Source organism: Candoia aspera, chromosome 3 (assembly GCF_035149785.1).
Source record: "Candoia aspera isolate rCanAsp1 chromosome 3, rCanAsp1.hap2, whole genome shotgun sequence".
Taxonomy (NCBI): Eukaryota; Metazoa; Chordata; class Lepidosauria; order Squamata; family Boidae; genus Candoia; species Candoia aspera.
The window spans coordinates 150,870,986-150,888,366 of NC_086155.1; positions in this window are offsets into that span (position 1 = coordinate 150,870,986).

The window sequence follows — 17,381 nt, forward strand, 5'->3', positions numbered from 1 at the left end:
CCTCTGATTTTTGCCTCTGAATTTGCCTCTGATTTTTGTGTCAGAAGTTTAGTATATTTTGTGCAATTACAGTATTTGCACAATCATAGTATTTTGTTCCAGCTTAGGTTCTTTGAGCTTCAAATCTCATCTTCTATAGATTTGAGCCCAGTCTCCCTAGGACATTTTCTAGCGATTGATATTTTATGACATTATCAGCACTAAATGCCTTATTTCATGTGCTTCTAATCCTTTGGGGCATCTGATGATCTAAAGTTAAAGGGGAATTTTCCTTTTTCTTATTTGGAATGAATTTAATTTTTAAAATATGCAATTGTGCTTTGGTTTCCTCTCCTTCTTTGAAAAGGATGAGGTAAGCCTATTTTCTTGTGTGACATGCCTCAAAGCTATAGGGCCAGGAGATTATGCTACAGAGGATGAGGATGAGGATGAGGATGAGGATGAGGATAATTTTGCCCAGTTTGCAGGCATGTAAGAGCTCAGCCTGTGAGAAGCCCTGCCCCTCTCACAAGACAGTGTTAAAAGGGAGGAGGCCAGAACACAACATTCCCCTTCTGCCAAGATAGGTGCTGGCTGAGGGAAACTATGCGTACTAAGTAACCCAGAAGTTGCACCAAGGCAGGAGGGCAGATCAACATGTCTACAATACAAGAGTTCTGGGAGAGGAGGAGTGAACCCCCTTTCTCACTTTTCACCCAGTATGGCCGGTTTTGCTTTTCATTCTGCATAATGCATACTAAGGGGAACTTCTTTTACAACTTTATCCCAACATTTTTTCGCATGTACAAGTAGTCCTTGCTTAATGACTACAACTGGGACTGGAATTTGCTCAGTGAAGCCGTCATTAAGCAAATCTGACCTGATTGTATGACCTTTTTTGCAGTTGCTGTTCAGCGAATCACTGGGGGTGTTAAGTGAACCGCACGGTTGTTAAGTGAATCACATGGTTCCCCATTGATTCTGCTTTCCAGAAGGCGGCAAGGAAGGTAAAAAATGGTGATCATGTGACCACAGGACACTGCGATGGTTATAAATGTGAACCAGTTGCCAAGTGCCCAAATCGTGATCATGTAAGCATGGGGGCACTGTGACAGTCGTAAGTGTGGGAACCATTTGTAAGCTGTTTTTTTCAGCACTGTTGTAAGTCTGAACTGTCACTAAATGAATGGTTGTTAAATGAGGACTACCTGTATTGCTTTTTTTTTCATGAGCAGAGATATCCCTGGTCTGTATTGTGCTAGTAAATGGTTAGCAAACCAGCAAAGATTCTATTGCATTCTTGTGTTAGCATTTAGGAACAACTGCAGATAGCTTGTGAAACACCATTATAAGACAATATTCGTTTGGGGGGTATATGACCAAATCGGACAGATCTTACGGTATACAGAAAACAATCATTTTTACATTTAGACATCTGCAAGGAGGGCAGGAGATGAAGCATGTGTCAATATTGAATTGAAAATTGCACCCCTTAGGTACTTGTGCATGATGTCACTATGCAAGTATGAAAAGATGGGGCTTGCTTTGTGAGGTCATGATGCACATTTTGCTATCATTGTTAGGTTAGGAATGGATATCTATCAACAAAATTTATGTACCAATAAATTTTGTACAAACTACCAATCAAAATTTATGTATGTAAAGGGTATTTTAAAATAAGACTGATCAAGATATAAAATATAAATATTCTGAATAACATTTCAGGCACTACTTTGAAAGATACCAATGCCACAAAATAATGCAAACCATAAACCTATTTAATAGAAGAGGCCCACTCTTCCTCATATTCACTTTTCATTTAGTGGCATGCTGGGGGAATAGTGACCAATAACCTAAAACTGTATGAATAAGAAATGCTGTTCAGAAGACACAGTGCTAAAAGGCCTACAGGTAGTGTTAGAGAGGGAATAAATTCTTTAAGATTCTGCTTTACTCAAGTGTAACCTCCTTAATGAATACGCCATTAATTGAGAATGCAGATGCCAGACCATAGTAGACAGATGAAAGGGGACCTATATAAATCCTAATAGATGTGACGTCTTTCTAATATGCCTCTGAAACAGAACTCGGTTAATAGTGCTTGGTAAATAGGTTTCTATATTAGATAAGGAATTCTATGGCCGAGAGCACAGTGTTGAAGGAGGACTGGAGGACATTTCCTTAAAGTAGGAACTAAAAATCAATACAGTGGGAAAAACTGGCTCAGTAAATTGGTTTATTACCTTGTACACTCATACTACTTGAAAAGAATTTCCATAAATTTCAGAAATGCAGTGATTTAAGTGTTCTAAGAAGTGGCAGTTTGTCACCCAACTTTGTATGAAAACTTAACAGCTACAATCAGGTTCTCAGCAAAGAATTAATAGAAATATATTAAAGACTGGTAATTTAGCGTTAAGGTATGTTGTTAGGGAGCCAGTTTGGTATAGCAGTTAAGGCATCAGGCTAGAAACTGGGAGACTGTGAGTTCTAGTCCCACCTTAGGCACAAAGCCAGCTGGGTGACCTTGGACCAGTCATTCTCTCTCAGCCCTAGGAAGCAGGCAATGGCAAGCCACTACTGAAATCTTGCCAAGAAAACTGCAGGGACTAGTCCAGGCAGTCGCCAGGAGTCAAGACTGACTCGAAGGCACCAAAACAACAAGGTATATGGTTAATTCTCCAATCAACAGCATTATAGAGAACCAGCTTGGTCTAGTGGTTAAGGTTCTGGGCTAGAAACCAGGAGCCCGTGAGTTCTAGTTCCGCCTTAGGCATGATAGTTAGCTGGGTGACCTTGGGCCAGTCACTTTCTCTCAGCCCAACTCAGTGCAATGTAGACTAGCCTCCTCGTGGTGCATAGTGAGGTAGCATCAACTCTGATGCTTCTCTGAAACTGGGTGCGTACAACAGCCCTCTTGACACTTCATCACAGCTATCTGACAACACTATCTGCATTAAAACTCACATTCATTCTCTCATACTAATGGTCAAGATTGTCAAAATCTAAACATGCTGATTATCTCTTCTCTATTGGTCAGTAGGAATTGCTGCAATAATTAGTAGCATTCAGTGCCAAAACTGTTTTTCAACTTAATAAGACACCAAGCAATAAAGAAGAATGTCATCATCTAGGAACAGTGCCTTCTCTGTAGCTTCCCCTGTCCTGCAACAACCTTCCTCTAGAGATGTGGCAGGCCCACACCCACCTAACTCTTGCCTTCCAGAATGCCTAGAAGAGCTGGCTCTTCCCACAAGTGGTGGGGTAGGATGAGGCTGGAGTCCAGCAAGATGGTGTGTGGATGTTTGGGAGAATGCTGCCCCTGGTACCAGGAGGTTTTTTTAGAGTTTTTTTTAGAGTTTTTGTTGACTTTAATTCTGATTATGTCAGCCTTACCAGGTAGACCAGATAGGAAACATGACCAGATAAGCTAGTTCTACTTTATTGTAAAGCTACATTAACAGAATATTGCAAGTCTGAAAGTACAATTCTCCTGCCATCTCCTTCACAGCCTGAAAAGCTAGGGAAGGTCCCTTCTGAGCCTCTTGCTCCACCCACTATCCAGCTGCGGGCTATGCTCTCTTACCTGACCATTCCCTTGGCAGCATCTTTGTTCCATCTCCCAAGGTCTTTCCCACATACCATTACAGATAGTTTGGGGATTTGTGGTTTTTACTGTTTTGTGTGCTGCCCAGGGTTATGTTTAAAATATGGGTGGCTATGTAAGTCTTTTAATATAAATAAATAAATAAGCTCTTTTAATAATATTTTCAGGTAATCTTTCATTTAATAAATTTATAGTTAGTACTGTGAAACTGAAAATATCAATTTTCTTACAATAACTGTGTGAAAATTGCTGATTTAGAGTACACTGGAGCTGCAGGATAAAAGCTTGTTTAAGATTACACAGATGGGTCATTGTTAAATTGGGATTTTAACTGGAGCATCTAGTTTAAACTTCATTTCTAGCCAGCATAATGTGCCTACTCTGTATTTTAATAAAGCATATTAATTCATAAAGAAATGGTTTCTGAATGAAAAGAAGAGCAAGAATATTAATCATAAGGTTAGAAAGGCTATTTTTAAAAGTGTTTAATTTAGAGTGAAAGGGTGGAGGATGATTCCAAAGGATGTAGCCAACGGTTTGCCAGAGAAGAGACTGTTTTAGCTGGATCAGGTGTGTTTTGGATACAGAATGCTTTTATGAGATGCTCCCACAGATAGAAAAAGAAAACAAAGTGCCTACTCAGTCTGAGCTGTGCAATTTGCATATTCAGGAAATCAACAGCTTCCTGAATAATTTGCATGCAGCTGCCAACAATCATCCGGTAAAATGTTGCTGCCACCAGATATAACACTCTGAGAAAATGTGATTACCAGAAAATTACGGCCCTTTCAAACAACATCTTTCAAAGGAAAGCATTCAGAATAGATCATGATCCCTAAATAGCACGTTCTAGAACCTCTGCAAGTTTTATCTTTTACATATACATTTAAACTGACTTTTCATTTTCTTTAATGGCTAGCTGTAAATATAGCTGTGCATAATACAGTATGTATTAGTAAGGAAGGCAGGGCTTGCAAATGACAGTGAATTCTTATTTAATGTATTTTTCTGTCTAACCCATTTATCATTAAGGTAATCACTAATCACTAAATTTTAAATTATCCTATTTAAAATAGGATACAAGATAGTACACCATTACAGCAAAGCCATACTGTCAAAATAATGACAAGAACATTGCAACTTCACATAACAGGAAAAGGCCTGAGCAAACAGAAAGGCCTTCAAAATAAAATAGGGTTTGCTAATTTGTGGCAATGAATGTTCTGACATACAGCAATTTTTCAAGGTTGTAGTCCCAAGGCTCATGACACAACTGTCTTGCTAGGCCTAAGCAATCTGGACAGCTCTTGGACTGACTCTGGGGATCTTCTTAGTACAGCTGTGAGTTCCATCAAACAAAATAGATTATAAATGTAGGAAAGAAAAGAAAGAGAGAGAGATGGAAAGAGAGATTTCTAAGGATGGAAGTACAAGTCATTTTCCTATTCTATCAGTGTGTACGCTTATATCCTACATTAGCATTAATATCAGAAATGTCTTCCTTTTTTATAGTAATTTTATTAAAATTACGATTACAACAATAAAAAACTAATACCAACTTAAAAAAGAAAAAAAAAAGAAGATGCAGAAAAGAAAAAAAGTAGAAAAATAGAAAAAGAAAAAAGAAGAATATAGTAAAGAAAAAGAAAAGAAATATATAAAGAAATTACTTCCCTCTTCATCATAACAATTATAAATAATTTTAGTAACTTACCACCTTCTCTTCTTGCCATATCCTATCTCTTATCTATAAAGAAATCCTTAAAGCATTGTATTTCAGTCCTGATGTCAGCAAAAATCCATTAAGGGTTACCAGAGATAACAAAATATCTATTTTAACCTTGATCAAATAAACCAACTTTGTATTCCTTCCTTTTACTTCTAACAATCTTGATCTTAAGTTCCTTCAAATAGTGTCCTATTCCTTCAAATAGTGTCCTAGAACTTGATTTCTTTTCATTTTTTCTTTGTCCATTCTCATACAATTCTTCAAAGCTTTAACAAGCCTCTTTTGTAAATCCAATATAGGAAAGTTATCCAGGTCACTCTTTTGGTTTGTTATTTGTATATCCCTTTTAATTATTAAGACATCAGCCAGTTTATTTTGTATGTCCAGTGTAGCATCTTTTTCCATGTCATTCTTGTAGCCTGTTATTTTTAAATCCACTTTCAAATCAGTTTCAATCTTGTCAGGTAAATTTTATTCTCTTTCGTAACATCTTTTAAACACAGTCTATCTGTAGAGGCAGACACTCTTAGAATTAACTTCTGAGTCCCTTATTCAAAATATCCTTCAATATGTCCAGTGTTAAAATACTTTGCTTCATTCTGTATTTGTAAGTGGAGTTTGAGTGTTCTTCTCCTTTAATTGTAATCTTTAGTTCCTTCTAGTTTGCTCTAGTGTCCAAGTCTTACCATGTTTTTTTTAAAGAATTCAAAACAAAAGCATTTTCCCACAGGAAGGATTATTTATAATTAATTCCAAAATCTTAATTTCAAATTTATCAGGACCCTTAGTCCATCTGTAATTTTCTAAAATCAAAGTCTTAATCACCCTTCTGCTGTTTGTTCTAAAAAGTAAAAATAAAAATTAAGTCCTTAAACTTGTATTTAAAACTTCTTTCACTAAGGTTTGAAGGAAACTCACTCGGTACTATAAAACCTGTGGATCCAAAAGTTCCTAATAACTGAAAACCAGTTAACAAGCTTAGTGTCTTTCAAAGATGCCAACCACAGTTTGAGCAAGATGGCTATTCCCTCATCTCCCAGAGCCCTAAACCTGCTGGAGACTGCTGTCTTGCAGTCTCTTCACAAGGAGCAACTGTCTAGGGCACTTGTGGGAGATCTCAAGTCCTCTGCTTGTACAGAGAGGAATTATTGAAGAGCTGGTCTACTCACTGGCTCTTAATTCTGCCACGGTTGGCTCTGCTTTTCATGGAGCCATCTTCAGTCTGCCATTTCTTCCCTGGAAGTCCAATATCAGGAATGTCTTCTAAGGATGAAGTAAAATTGTGTGAAGATAGAGAGACACTAAACATGCATGTCTTGTAAATTCCCCACATGCATATCTTGTAAATTCAGGACTTGCAACCATTTTAAAAAAATGGTTATGTGCCATCAAGTTGTTGTCAACTCTTAGCGACTACATAGATAGATTTCCTCCATGACGATCTGTCTCTAGCTTGGTCTTAAGGTCTTCCAACCGTGAAGTCATTACAGTTGTAAGTTAGTTCATTCACCTTGCTGCTGGTCATCCTCTTCTTTTTCCTTCCACATTTCCTAGCATTAGAGCCTTCTCCAGAGAACTAGGGGTTCACATAATATGTTGGAAATAGGATAATTTGAGCCTGGTCATTTGTGCCTCGAGGGAAAATTCTGGGTTGATTTGTTGTAGCTGTGGGTTTAGGGCAGGGCAGGCAACTACATCTAGCTTCCACAGACTCAATTTCTGTGACTTCTGCAACCCCAGTACATTGTGGCACCATTCAGTGACAGTTTTACTACTTAGCAATGTTATTTGGAAAGGAAATAGGTGAGTTGAATCTTGAATAAACTTGTGGCATCCATAAAAAATTATTAATTCACCACTTCCTGTGATATTATTAGGTACTACCCTGCCTGCTGAAGTCCCTAGCAGTCAGGGGAAAAGAATATTTTTTTAAAAAGTAAGTCCCCTGTGACACAAATGTCCTTTGTTCCAATAATGACTGCCTCAATCTTGGAATGATAGACAAATTACAAGTATGCTTCTATTAATGAAGAAATTGCCATAAAGGCAGAGATCTAGAAAGTCATTTTATTCTTTTCTCCCCTGTTTAAGGGAGAAAAAATGTCAGAACACTTACATTCAGCTAGTTTTTGATGTCATGGCACAGTAAGCATAAGAACAAAAACAGCAAAAAGTATGTCAAGGTTGATGAGTCCCACATATAAGCTATTGAGTCATTTCTTCTGTCTTTTGAAAAACTCATACTATTTTTCACAGTTGGGTTGCTTCAAAGATTTCTGCCTAAACATATTTATCCAGAAAAATATTTATAATAGTCAACAAATAAATAATAATAATACTTATACCTAAAAATGTAAAATGGAACTTTATATTGTGATTTATTTAGATTCATGTGGATGGATAAGGTAAGATGGGAAAAGAGATTCAGATCCAGTGTCAGCTTTTTTCCTTTTAGAGTCCAATCTAAATCTTTCTGTCATGTCTGTGGAGAAAGATAGTCATCTGAAAACAGTGCATGATTGTATTATTGCTTGCTATCAGTTTTTTGTGTCATTTAAATTGTAGTGTGATTGCTATTTTTTTATTCCAGTTGTTATTGTGGTATAATCTTATTTGAGTTGTGGGTTAATTTTTCTTATTGTGGTTGTTTTATTGTATTTATGTTAATTTTTCTTACTGTGTGCATTATCATAATTTATATGTTGTAAGCTGCCATAAGTCTGTATGATTCAGCATCATTCAAATGTAATAAACAAAAAACCCAAATAAATGAATAAAGATAATACATTAATGATAATCAAATGACACCAGGCCTTCATTTGAAAAACCAAACAGCTTAATTTCTATTTTTTTAATGACTTAATATTTGGCTGCTTTTTCCTAAAGAAGTTACTTTTCTTAATATTTTGACTTCAAAGGGTTTTTGCATTATAATTTCATATGCAAATGCATGTAATGATAGAGGATGCAAATGAATTTTTTCTTCCCAAAGTGTGCTAGCTTTTAGAGGTACTATGAGAATCAAGTAGGACTGAAAGAATGCTTTCATAATTCCTTGTGTCCAAACTTCACCCTAGGTTTTATTAAATCAATCTCATTTGCATCAGAGTGGAACTGATACATTTGGGTTTCTATCTTTTTTTCAAGATTGCATTTACAAAACTCATAGACTGCTATAATCACAGTAACTAAATATGTGGTCCTACCTGCTGTTGTTTCCTCTCTTAATATCATTTAAACAGCTTGCTTGAGAAAATTGATATTATTTTGTGGAGTGAAAAAACAGTTACCTTTATCAAGCAAACCTTGTATTTCAAACTCTAGTATATAAATCACACCACATTGTTACTCTCATAATCTCAGGCATACCATCTTTCTACCAGCAATTGTGGTTTTCACACTAAAACAATTTGTTTCAGGGGTGATGGAGCAATTAGTTCTGCAGATCTTACTAGTACCCCTTTTTTTTAAATGCCAACTAGATATTGCTTTCATATCATCATCATTTATCATTATCAATATCATTTTTGGGAAATGCAAAATAGCTGATTTTACTTCTTAATGGATCAACTACTATTACCAATTTGTATCAATTTACCATCAGATGAAATCCAGTGGGAATTATTCATAGCATACAGAAAATTCCATTATATGTGTCCATAATCCATGATGTGGAAGACAGCATTGATTCACAATCACAACAGTGCAGATTAGGTCTGGCTTCTGCTGGCTTAAGTTGAATTGATCCTATTAAAAGACAGAATTCACAAAATACAGTATTTCACATATGATCCTGCAAATCTTCAGTTTGCTGGAGAGAAATGTGGTATTTCTTAAGTCATTTCTTAATGACTACCAACAAGAAGAGTATCCAAAAGATAAATAAATAAAAAAGAGAGGAGAAATCCAGATGTGTTTCTCTCAGTGAAAACATTACTGAAGGATTTAAAATCTTGCCTTTATTGTATGTCTTTGTGAAGGAAAATATGCTACATGCGCATATTTCCCTTTACAAAGGGAATAATATGCTAAATATGTGAAGGGAAATATGCTACAATACTGTCAGTCATGGTTATTAAGCAACTATATCAAATTAAATCATATCTTATATCTTCTTCATCAGTAAGAGAGACAGATGTGGCTCTAATGAAATAAACTATTTTCCTTGATTTTTGGTGGAAATAAACTACAAGATAGCTATGTTAACCTATTCATGGCTGTATAATCAGTCATCTAAAGTATTGTAACTCAAGGTGGCTTATTACAGTATATAGACATACATGTGCATGTGTACAGATATGCACACATAATTAGCACAAGCAAGAAAGACCAAAAGCTGTGTTCATGTGTCTATTATATAAATAAAAATAAAATTAAAATGTATATATTGACACATATATGAACACATAAACAATACATCTATAGCTAGAGAAAGCATAAGAAAACACAATTTTAAAATTATTTCTTGACTTAGGTATCGATATACAAGGTAGCTGTAGATAAGCTGAACTGCAGTGGCCTAAAATTTCTCTTAGGTGAAGTTTTAGATTCCATTATATTACCAGCAAGATTTTGTTCTGTGATTTCAGCAAAGAGGACAAAGCATGGGAATTAGAATAAGATGTAATGGGTGTCTCTTCAAACAATTCCTAAGAAATACAAAATATAGTTATTTAGTTTCTCATTAGCTTTTATGAACACCTTCTGAGTTTGTGGAATTAATAGAACAAGTTGCAAATGATGCATGAAATTAAACATTCCTGTTCACTTTATAGAACAATTCATGACTTATATCTTGTGCCTAATTCTGCAATTGTTCTAGCCAAGGCAAGTCTCAGGGTTTTGCATTTCTGGAAGGTTTTTTTTTTTTGGAAAAATGTTCACACACAAAAAATGAAACTTCAAAATAAATAAATATATCAGGTGGCATTTGATTTAGCTCCAGATATTCTACAAATAAGCCTCTGCTACACCAGTGTGGTTCATCTTTAAAGTTGGGGACTAAAACTGGTGCAACCCCAGTCGTTGGAATAAAGTTGGTACAAGGAAAGATTAAAGTGGTTAAGCTAAATAGCTAAACTGTGGGATGTAGGAACTAAGCTCTTTGAAGATGATGGGAAAATAGAGGTAGGTGAAAGGGAATAGAACTACTTGTAGACAGTGTGGAACTAGTACCTCAAGAAGGGAGGAGAAAGAAGCTATTTTTTGAATAGGCCAAGAGTTAGTTCAGACCAGTGTTTCTCAATGTTGGCAACTTGAAGATGTATGGACTTCAACTCCCAGAATTCCCCAGCCATCATGGCTGGCTGGGAAATTTTGGGAGTTGAAGTCCACATATCTTCAAGCTGCCAAGGTTAAGAAACATTGGTTCAGACCATTTAAAAGACCATACGTTTGGCTGTGGTAGGTAGAAGAAAGAAAAGAAGACTGTTTGAAACTAGCAGAGCAAGGGTTATTCCAACAGTGCTGGCAGAAAGACTACTCATGAGAAAGAAACAAAATGAGAGAGAACATGAAACTTTTCTTCCTATAACTCTTCGTCCAGCTGAATTTCAGCTCTCTGCAGCTTGGGGTTAAGGTGCAAATAATTCAGCGACATCAGTTGGCAGTTTGGCCAACATGGACACAAGAAGCCAACAGGTTTCACCCATAGGGAAATCATCAGTGGATCAGCTGTGGAGAATGTAGAAAGACCAGCTAGTGGATCAGTGGATCAGCTGTGGAGAATCTAGAAAGAGAGAAGCAGTCTGGATTCAGATGGGAAGGGCACTAACCCTTAAGGAGGAAGAATTAAGTGACCACAAAGAAAGCTAATTCATAGAGAGAATTGTTGCAATGAGTATATTTGCCAAGTGAGGAGAGAGAATTAGATTCTTTGAAGATATATTGTGCTTCTGGAATGTGTGTACCTTTAAGGAGTCTGCTCAGTCTGCTCTGTAAGAGAAAGGAGGGACTGCCATGCCTCCTTGCAGGTTATAGGGAGATTTACCCATTGAGTTTAATAGCAGAGTATTATTTCAAATTATAACTGTACCTGTGTTATACTAGTTTTGTGTCTGTATGCTCCTCTATAATGAAATAAGTAAAAGCTGTAAGAAGTTCACAGCTAAAGGTAGGATGTTTTTCTTACTGGATAGTCCAGAAAGGAGGGAAATTGCCCCTTAGAGTCCCATCTGGGTAGAAGGTTTTTCTGGAGGATAGGGACATCTGGGCAAGGAGCTGTTAAAAAAGTCAAGATGGCAGTTTGGATTGAAGAATGACACTCATAAAAAGGGGTGGGCTTTGGTCATGTCATTATGACCAACATCTTGAGTTTTCTGACTCTGTGTTGCCGATGTTCCTGCTGGAGTAATCAGCTCCTAGAATGGCATTACAGTGGTGATACCCAATTCCCCACTTTCCACAAATCATTATATCTCAGCCCAATCTATTGCATGGGATTATTGTAATGATAAAACTGGGAGACTGAGAGAAATATTTGTATAGCTTTCTGCTCCTGCAAGACTGAAATAAATTCTGCAAGGCCATGCTTCTTCTGATAAAAGGAAAGACACATTTTTCTCCCCAAATACTGTTTTCTGTTCCCCCAAAAATCTACTTTTGAGTATTATTGACCCTTTAAAACAACATCAGTAGGGACAGATTCAATGATCACATATTAAATCACAAAGAAGAAGAGTCTTTTCTATTTGTAAATAGATAACTTAGGATTCCATGCTATCATTTTAAAAATCATTATATTTTAGTGAAGATTAAATCCCTAAATAACTCATCTTAAAACTGACTCAAATATATATAAACTGCATAAATATAGGTAAGAAATAAGCATATATGATATTTTATTAATAGTTCTTGCTAACTCTTACTCAAATTCTTAGGTCTTCCTCACCAAATGAAAAGATTTGAGGGGATTCTAGAGGAGAAATTCAGACAAAAATAACATCCCAGAGCCATGGCAGCTTTGTAGCATTTAAATTTCCATGTTCTGATATAAAGAAAACTCCAATTTGCTTAACAAAGTAATTACAAGGGAGGAAAAAAGGCAAGAAAAAAGCTAGTGCCATTTTACAGCTTAATTTATTGTGGGATAAATGTGATGCTGTAAATCTAGTTGACAAAAAGCTTATGCTGTAAGAATATCATTTGTCCTTGAGACACCTCAGGGCTTTTATTTGTTTATTTCTTTTATTGTACCTGTGGCTACCTTTCTGGAAGTTAGGAGAAAAAAAGATGATCTGTAAATAACAGCTAGCCAATGTTTCAGGGTTTCAAATAATCAAAGTAAATCCAATGCCTTAAAACCAGAGGATCACATGGTCTTGTCTGCATCTTGATTTCTTGTTTCATATTGTGGATGCCCCTGTGTCCTAACAACCAGGAAACACACTGAGACAATGAACTGGTCTCTAATATTTATTGCTAGTACTTAACAGGAATCCTAACAAACTGAAGAAGCGTGGGAAAAACCCAGACATATAACCCCCAAGGGTTAAGGCGGTCCCGATCTGTGTCTCTTTGAATGGCTGAACAATTCATCAGTGCTACGCATGCACTTGACAGTCTGGATGGGAGCCCCCTGCTCGCCATCCTTACTCATGACACCCTGATTACAAACTTGGCCACCTTTGATTGATTGACTGACTGAGTTGGTGTTGACCCTTAGTGACAACAAAGATAGTTTTTTCTCCAGGACAATCTGTCCTCAACCTGGTCCTTCAGGTCTTCCAATGGTGTAACCATTGCTGCTGTAATTGAGTCAAGGTATCAGTTACAATTATCAGCTCCACTAGGTAGACCGCACCAGGAAATCAACTCCACAGAAAGGCTAAAACTTTTTAAATTGAGATTTATTGTAATGACAAATTCTTATAAATCTGGGACTTCTGAGGGAGCATAGTGAACTAGCACATCTCCAAGTGAGCGGAAACAATGACTGTGGCAAAGACCAAAGAACCGGCAAGTAGACCAGTTCTATGGAATCTTTTCAGAGAAAGAGCAGACAGAAGATTACCCACATGTGCTCCAGGATGCTGCTCCTTGCAAGTTTGAGTGCTGAGCGGTTAGGCACCAAGGGTTTGAGCACTGGGAGATGAAGGGAACAGCCATCATGCTCGCAGCCATGGCAGAGCCTTTTAAAGGACACTGGGTTCACTAACCTCACTTTCTAATCACTTTTGGAAATTACCTATTTAACTACCTTAAGGCTATTAGAGGTCTTTGGAACAAGTTTGAAAAACCACCTGGTGAGTTTACCTTCATTTGTGAACAAAAGAAAAATTAACTATAAGCTTAAGAATTTAAAGAATTGGAAATAAACAGCAAAAAGCTAAATAAGACTTTGATCCACTAAACGTATAAATGAATTAAGGATCCAGACAAATTTGAAATATTAAGACTTTTACTATAAGATTTTGAAAATACTTATATAAATAAACAGCCATTCGGAGGAACCAAATTGTTTTGTCTATCCTAAATTATAACAGAGATTTGAGACTTTATGATTTCAGAAATTGGACACTAGAGGGACTAAAGATTCCAGGCAGAAAAGGAAAAGGTTAAAAAAAAGTGAAAACTTGCCTTTTGTTTTTGGTTAATACTGGGATTTCCAAAATGACACAAAACATTATGACATTTGAAATATTCAGGAGATTTTTGAAGAACAGGGTCAGTAGTTAGTAGCTACAGTAGTAGCTACTGTAGTTAGTAGCTACAATGTCAGAAATGATGTCTGCTTCTATGGATGGACGATGTCCAAAAGATGCGAATGAAGGTATGACAGATGTGAAACAAATATTGCCTGATGTACAAATATTAGAACCAGAAATACTGGATAATTTAAAAAATGTGTGGATTATAAAATAGAGAAGGCAGCTAAAGTGGAAACACAAATGACAAGCCAAGAGAATGATCCAGATAAGGACTTTCTACTAGATATACAAAAGAAGTTGGTTAAAGCTTTGAAAATTAAAGTGGAAATACAAACGATAAGCCAAGAGAATGACCTGGATAATGACTTTTTATGGGATTTACAAAAGAGTTTTGCTAAAGCCTTGAAGAAGACTTTTGGATGGGAAAAAGAAAAACTGAAGAGAGATCAAATCCTATGATAACATGTGAATGAATTAAAGATTAAGATTGTTCAAAGTAAAAGGAAAGAATATAAAGTTGGGTTGTTTGACCAAGGTAAAAAAAGACATGTTTCTATAAAGCTCTGGTAACAGAGTTTACAGATTTTTGCTGACACTAGGAATGAAAAATTGATGATTTATGGATTTGCATATAGATAAAGGATGGGTTATGTATAGAAGATATATTTGTTTGTAACCTTATAGGGGGCGACTAAATGAATAAACAACAACACAAAACGGGGTGAAGAGTTATTAAGTTTGCTTATACTTGTGATGAAGATTGTAAGTCTTTAAATATTCTTTAAATTTTTCTTTTTCTTGTTTCTTTTTCTTTCCTTGAACTTTTTGTTCCCTCTCTCTCTCTCTCTCTCTCTGAGTTCAGTTTGTATTTGCTTTCACTATTGTAATCAAAAACCTTAATAAAAATTATTCTTAAAAAAACTTACAAATCTGATTGTGCTATACCTCCTGCCCCTTCTTATAGTGAATCAGGGAGGTATCTGCCTGAGTCATTTCCAATTGTTAACTTGACTTAAACAATTTTCAGCCCCCTTTCCCTAGGTAATGGTTCTTGCATATTTATATCAAGTTCATCTTCCTTACCTTCTACAGCAATTGGTCCTATTGTAACTGGATCAAGGCAGGCTTGACAACAACAACACATGCTATACACAGAATAGCATTTGCTAAGTAATGTGGAGACAACACTGATGAATTAGCTTTGCACCCTCAGGAAACCCGCTATTGCATATGATTAAGGAGAAATTTGTCCTTAATTTGCACTTTTGTGGTGTGACCTAAGTGGGAAAAAACAGTGGAATCCAAATAAAATATTGAATACCCTATAGTTGCAACAAGTAGATGGAGAGAAAGTTAATAACATGATGATGAAAGTCCTACTTTGTTTCACGTAAAGATCTTAATTCAGTTTTCTTTTTTTTTGTATCTGACATAATAGTTGATCAAGGAGTGGACTATTATGAACATATGCAACACCATGTGGATATTTAGGTAGAGATGATTACTTCATTCTACACTGCATAATGTAACATTATGAGACTGAAAAAAATGCAAAAAACTATGCATGCTTTCCCTTTTTTATTTTAGTGTATGGAACACTGTAATTAACATCAGTGCACCTGACTGCCTCACTGTTCACCTCAACTCTAAATTAATTAAAATTTACCAGTCCCAATACCAATCCATGTGGACCCTCCTTTGAAAATCTTGCCATTAGTTGTTCATTAATTTCTACATTGTATAGCTAGCTACCAGTCCCTGAGAGCACCTATCACCTTATCTCAAAGCCGCTGAGTTTAGAATATTAAATCTACAAAGGATCAGTTTTGTCTACAGAGCGATGCAGTCTCACTACTATTTGGAAATCTAACAGCAAAATTGGATTTAAAAGGCATCTTTCTAGCTTCTATGTCCTATTTTTTAGGACAATGTGATCCACTTCAGAATAGATGGAATCAAGAACTGTTCTAGTTGACCATCATCATCATGTTTGGAGTGATATACAATTTATTCACCTTGATCATGTTTTTCTCTTCATAATCACATTTTTAGAAGGTAAAATACATCTTCTATCCACCATACACACCATTGCATAAATTAATTCTGGGAACAGATTAGCCTGAAATCTACTTTGATTAATTCAGAACATTCCATTTTCATCACCGTGTTTCTATTGTCTGTTCCCACACTATAATGGGTTATTGACTTGGAGATTTTGAACCATTCATATTCTTTTGCAGGCAGTGTCTTCTGGGTGAATATCCCAATATTATATATTTTCATGATTAAAAATGTCAATTTTTATCTCCAGTTCCAAATTGATTTTTAATAAGTAAAAGGTTAATAAATCTCCTCTTCAAATAACTTATCATACCATATATTTGCAAGAAGAATGACATATATTTGTCCAAGATAAGCTTTCAGTTAGATTGCTATTTTTCTGCCACTAGTAAAACATCATACATATAATTTCAAAAAGCCAAATAATTATCTTAATTTTTTTTTCTTTTTGTTTATGAAACCACCACCACCACTATACCCTCCTCCACTTATTTTTTCTTTGAAAAAAATTCACAATAGATAAGAGATTCAATCTTTTATTTTCTACAATTGATTTTGAACTTCCATTTGCCACAATTTGAATATTCCAATCATGTGGGACCAGGGCTATTTCATGCACTGCTGAGCATGCACTGGGAAACAGGTCTGTAGGAGACAGCCTTCTGAATAGGTAGAGACTCCCCATGATAGAAAATCTTGAATATAGGGGTGGACATAGTGTAATTATTGTCCCAAATTTAAGCGATTACTAAAAATCATAGTCTCTCAATTTTGAGGAAGGAACACATGAAAACTGTAATATTAACATAGTTATAAAATAAAAAGCCTAACTCACTGATTACCAAAATGTTGTCTTCTTTTGCTTTAGAACCCAAAAGACTTGGTTGAATTGGATTAGCTTCCAGGACCAATTCAAAGTATTGGTGACTATCCTTCAAGCCCTACATAGTTTGGTACTATGTAACTTCCAGCTACATATCCCTTTCCACTTTTTCAGAGTTTGGCAGAAAAGTATTACTGTTGTTCTTGGTCAAGTTGTTTCTTCTGTTCTTCTGCGGTATTAAGATAAGCCCATTTATTACAATAGTTATTGTGGATGGGCTAACTTAATTTGTCCTGTTGTTATTTTTTTGCCAAATACTCTTGTTGATGTTTAAAGCATCAAAGAAGGCTGCAAAACATGTTTAAATACAGATATCATTGAGTGGTAGTTCAAACCACAGGAGGGTCCCAGTACTCATGCAAGATCATATTGAGGATTGCAATTATGTACAATGTTTAGACTTCCCTTTGCTAGTGGCATTCTATCTGTGGAGTTCTTGGTGCTCTCTGAGCCTTGTTGTTTTCTTGCAGATGT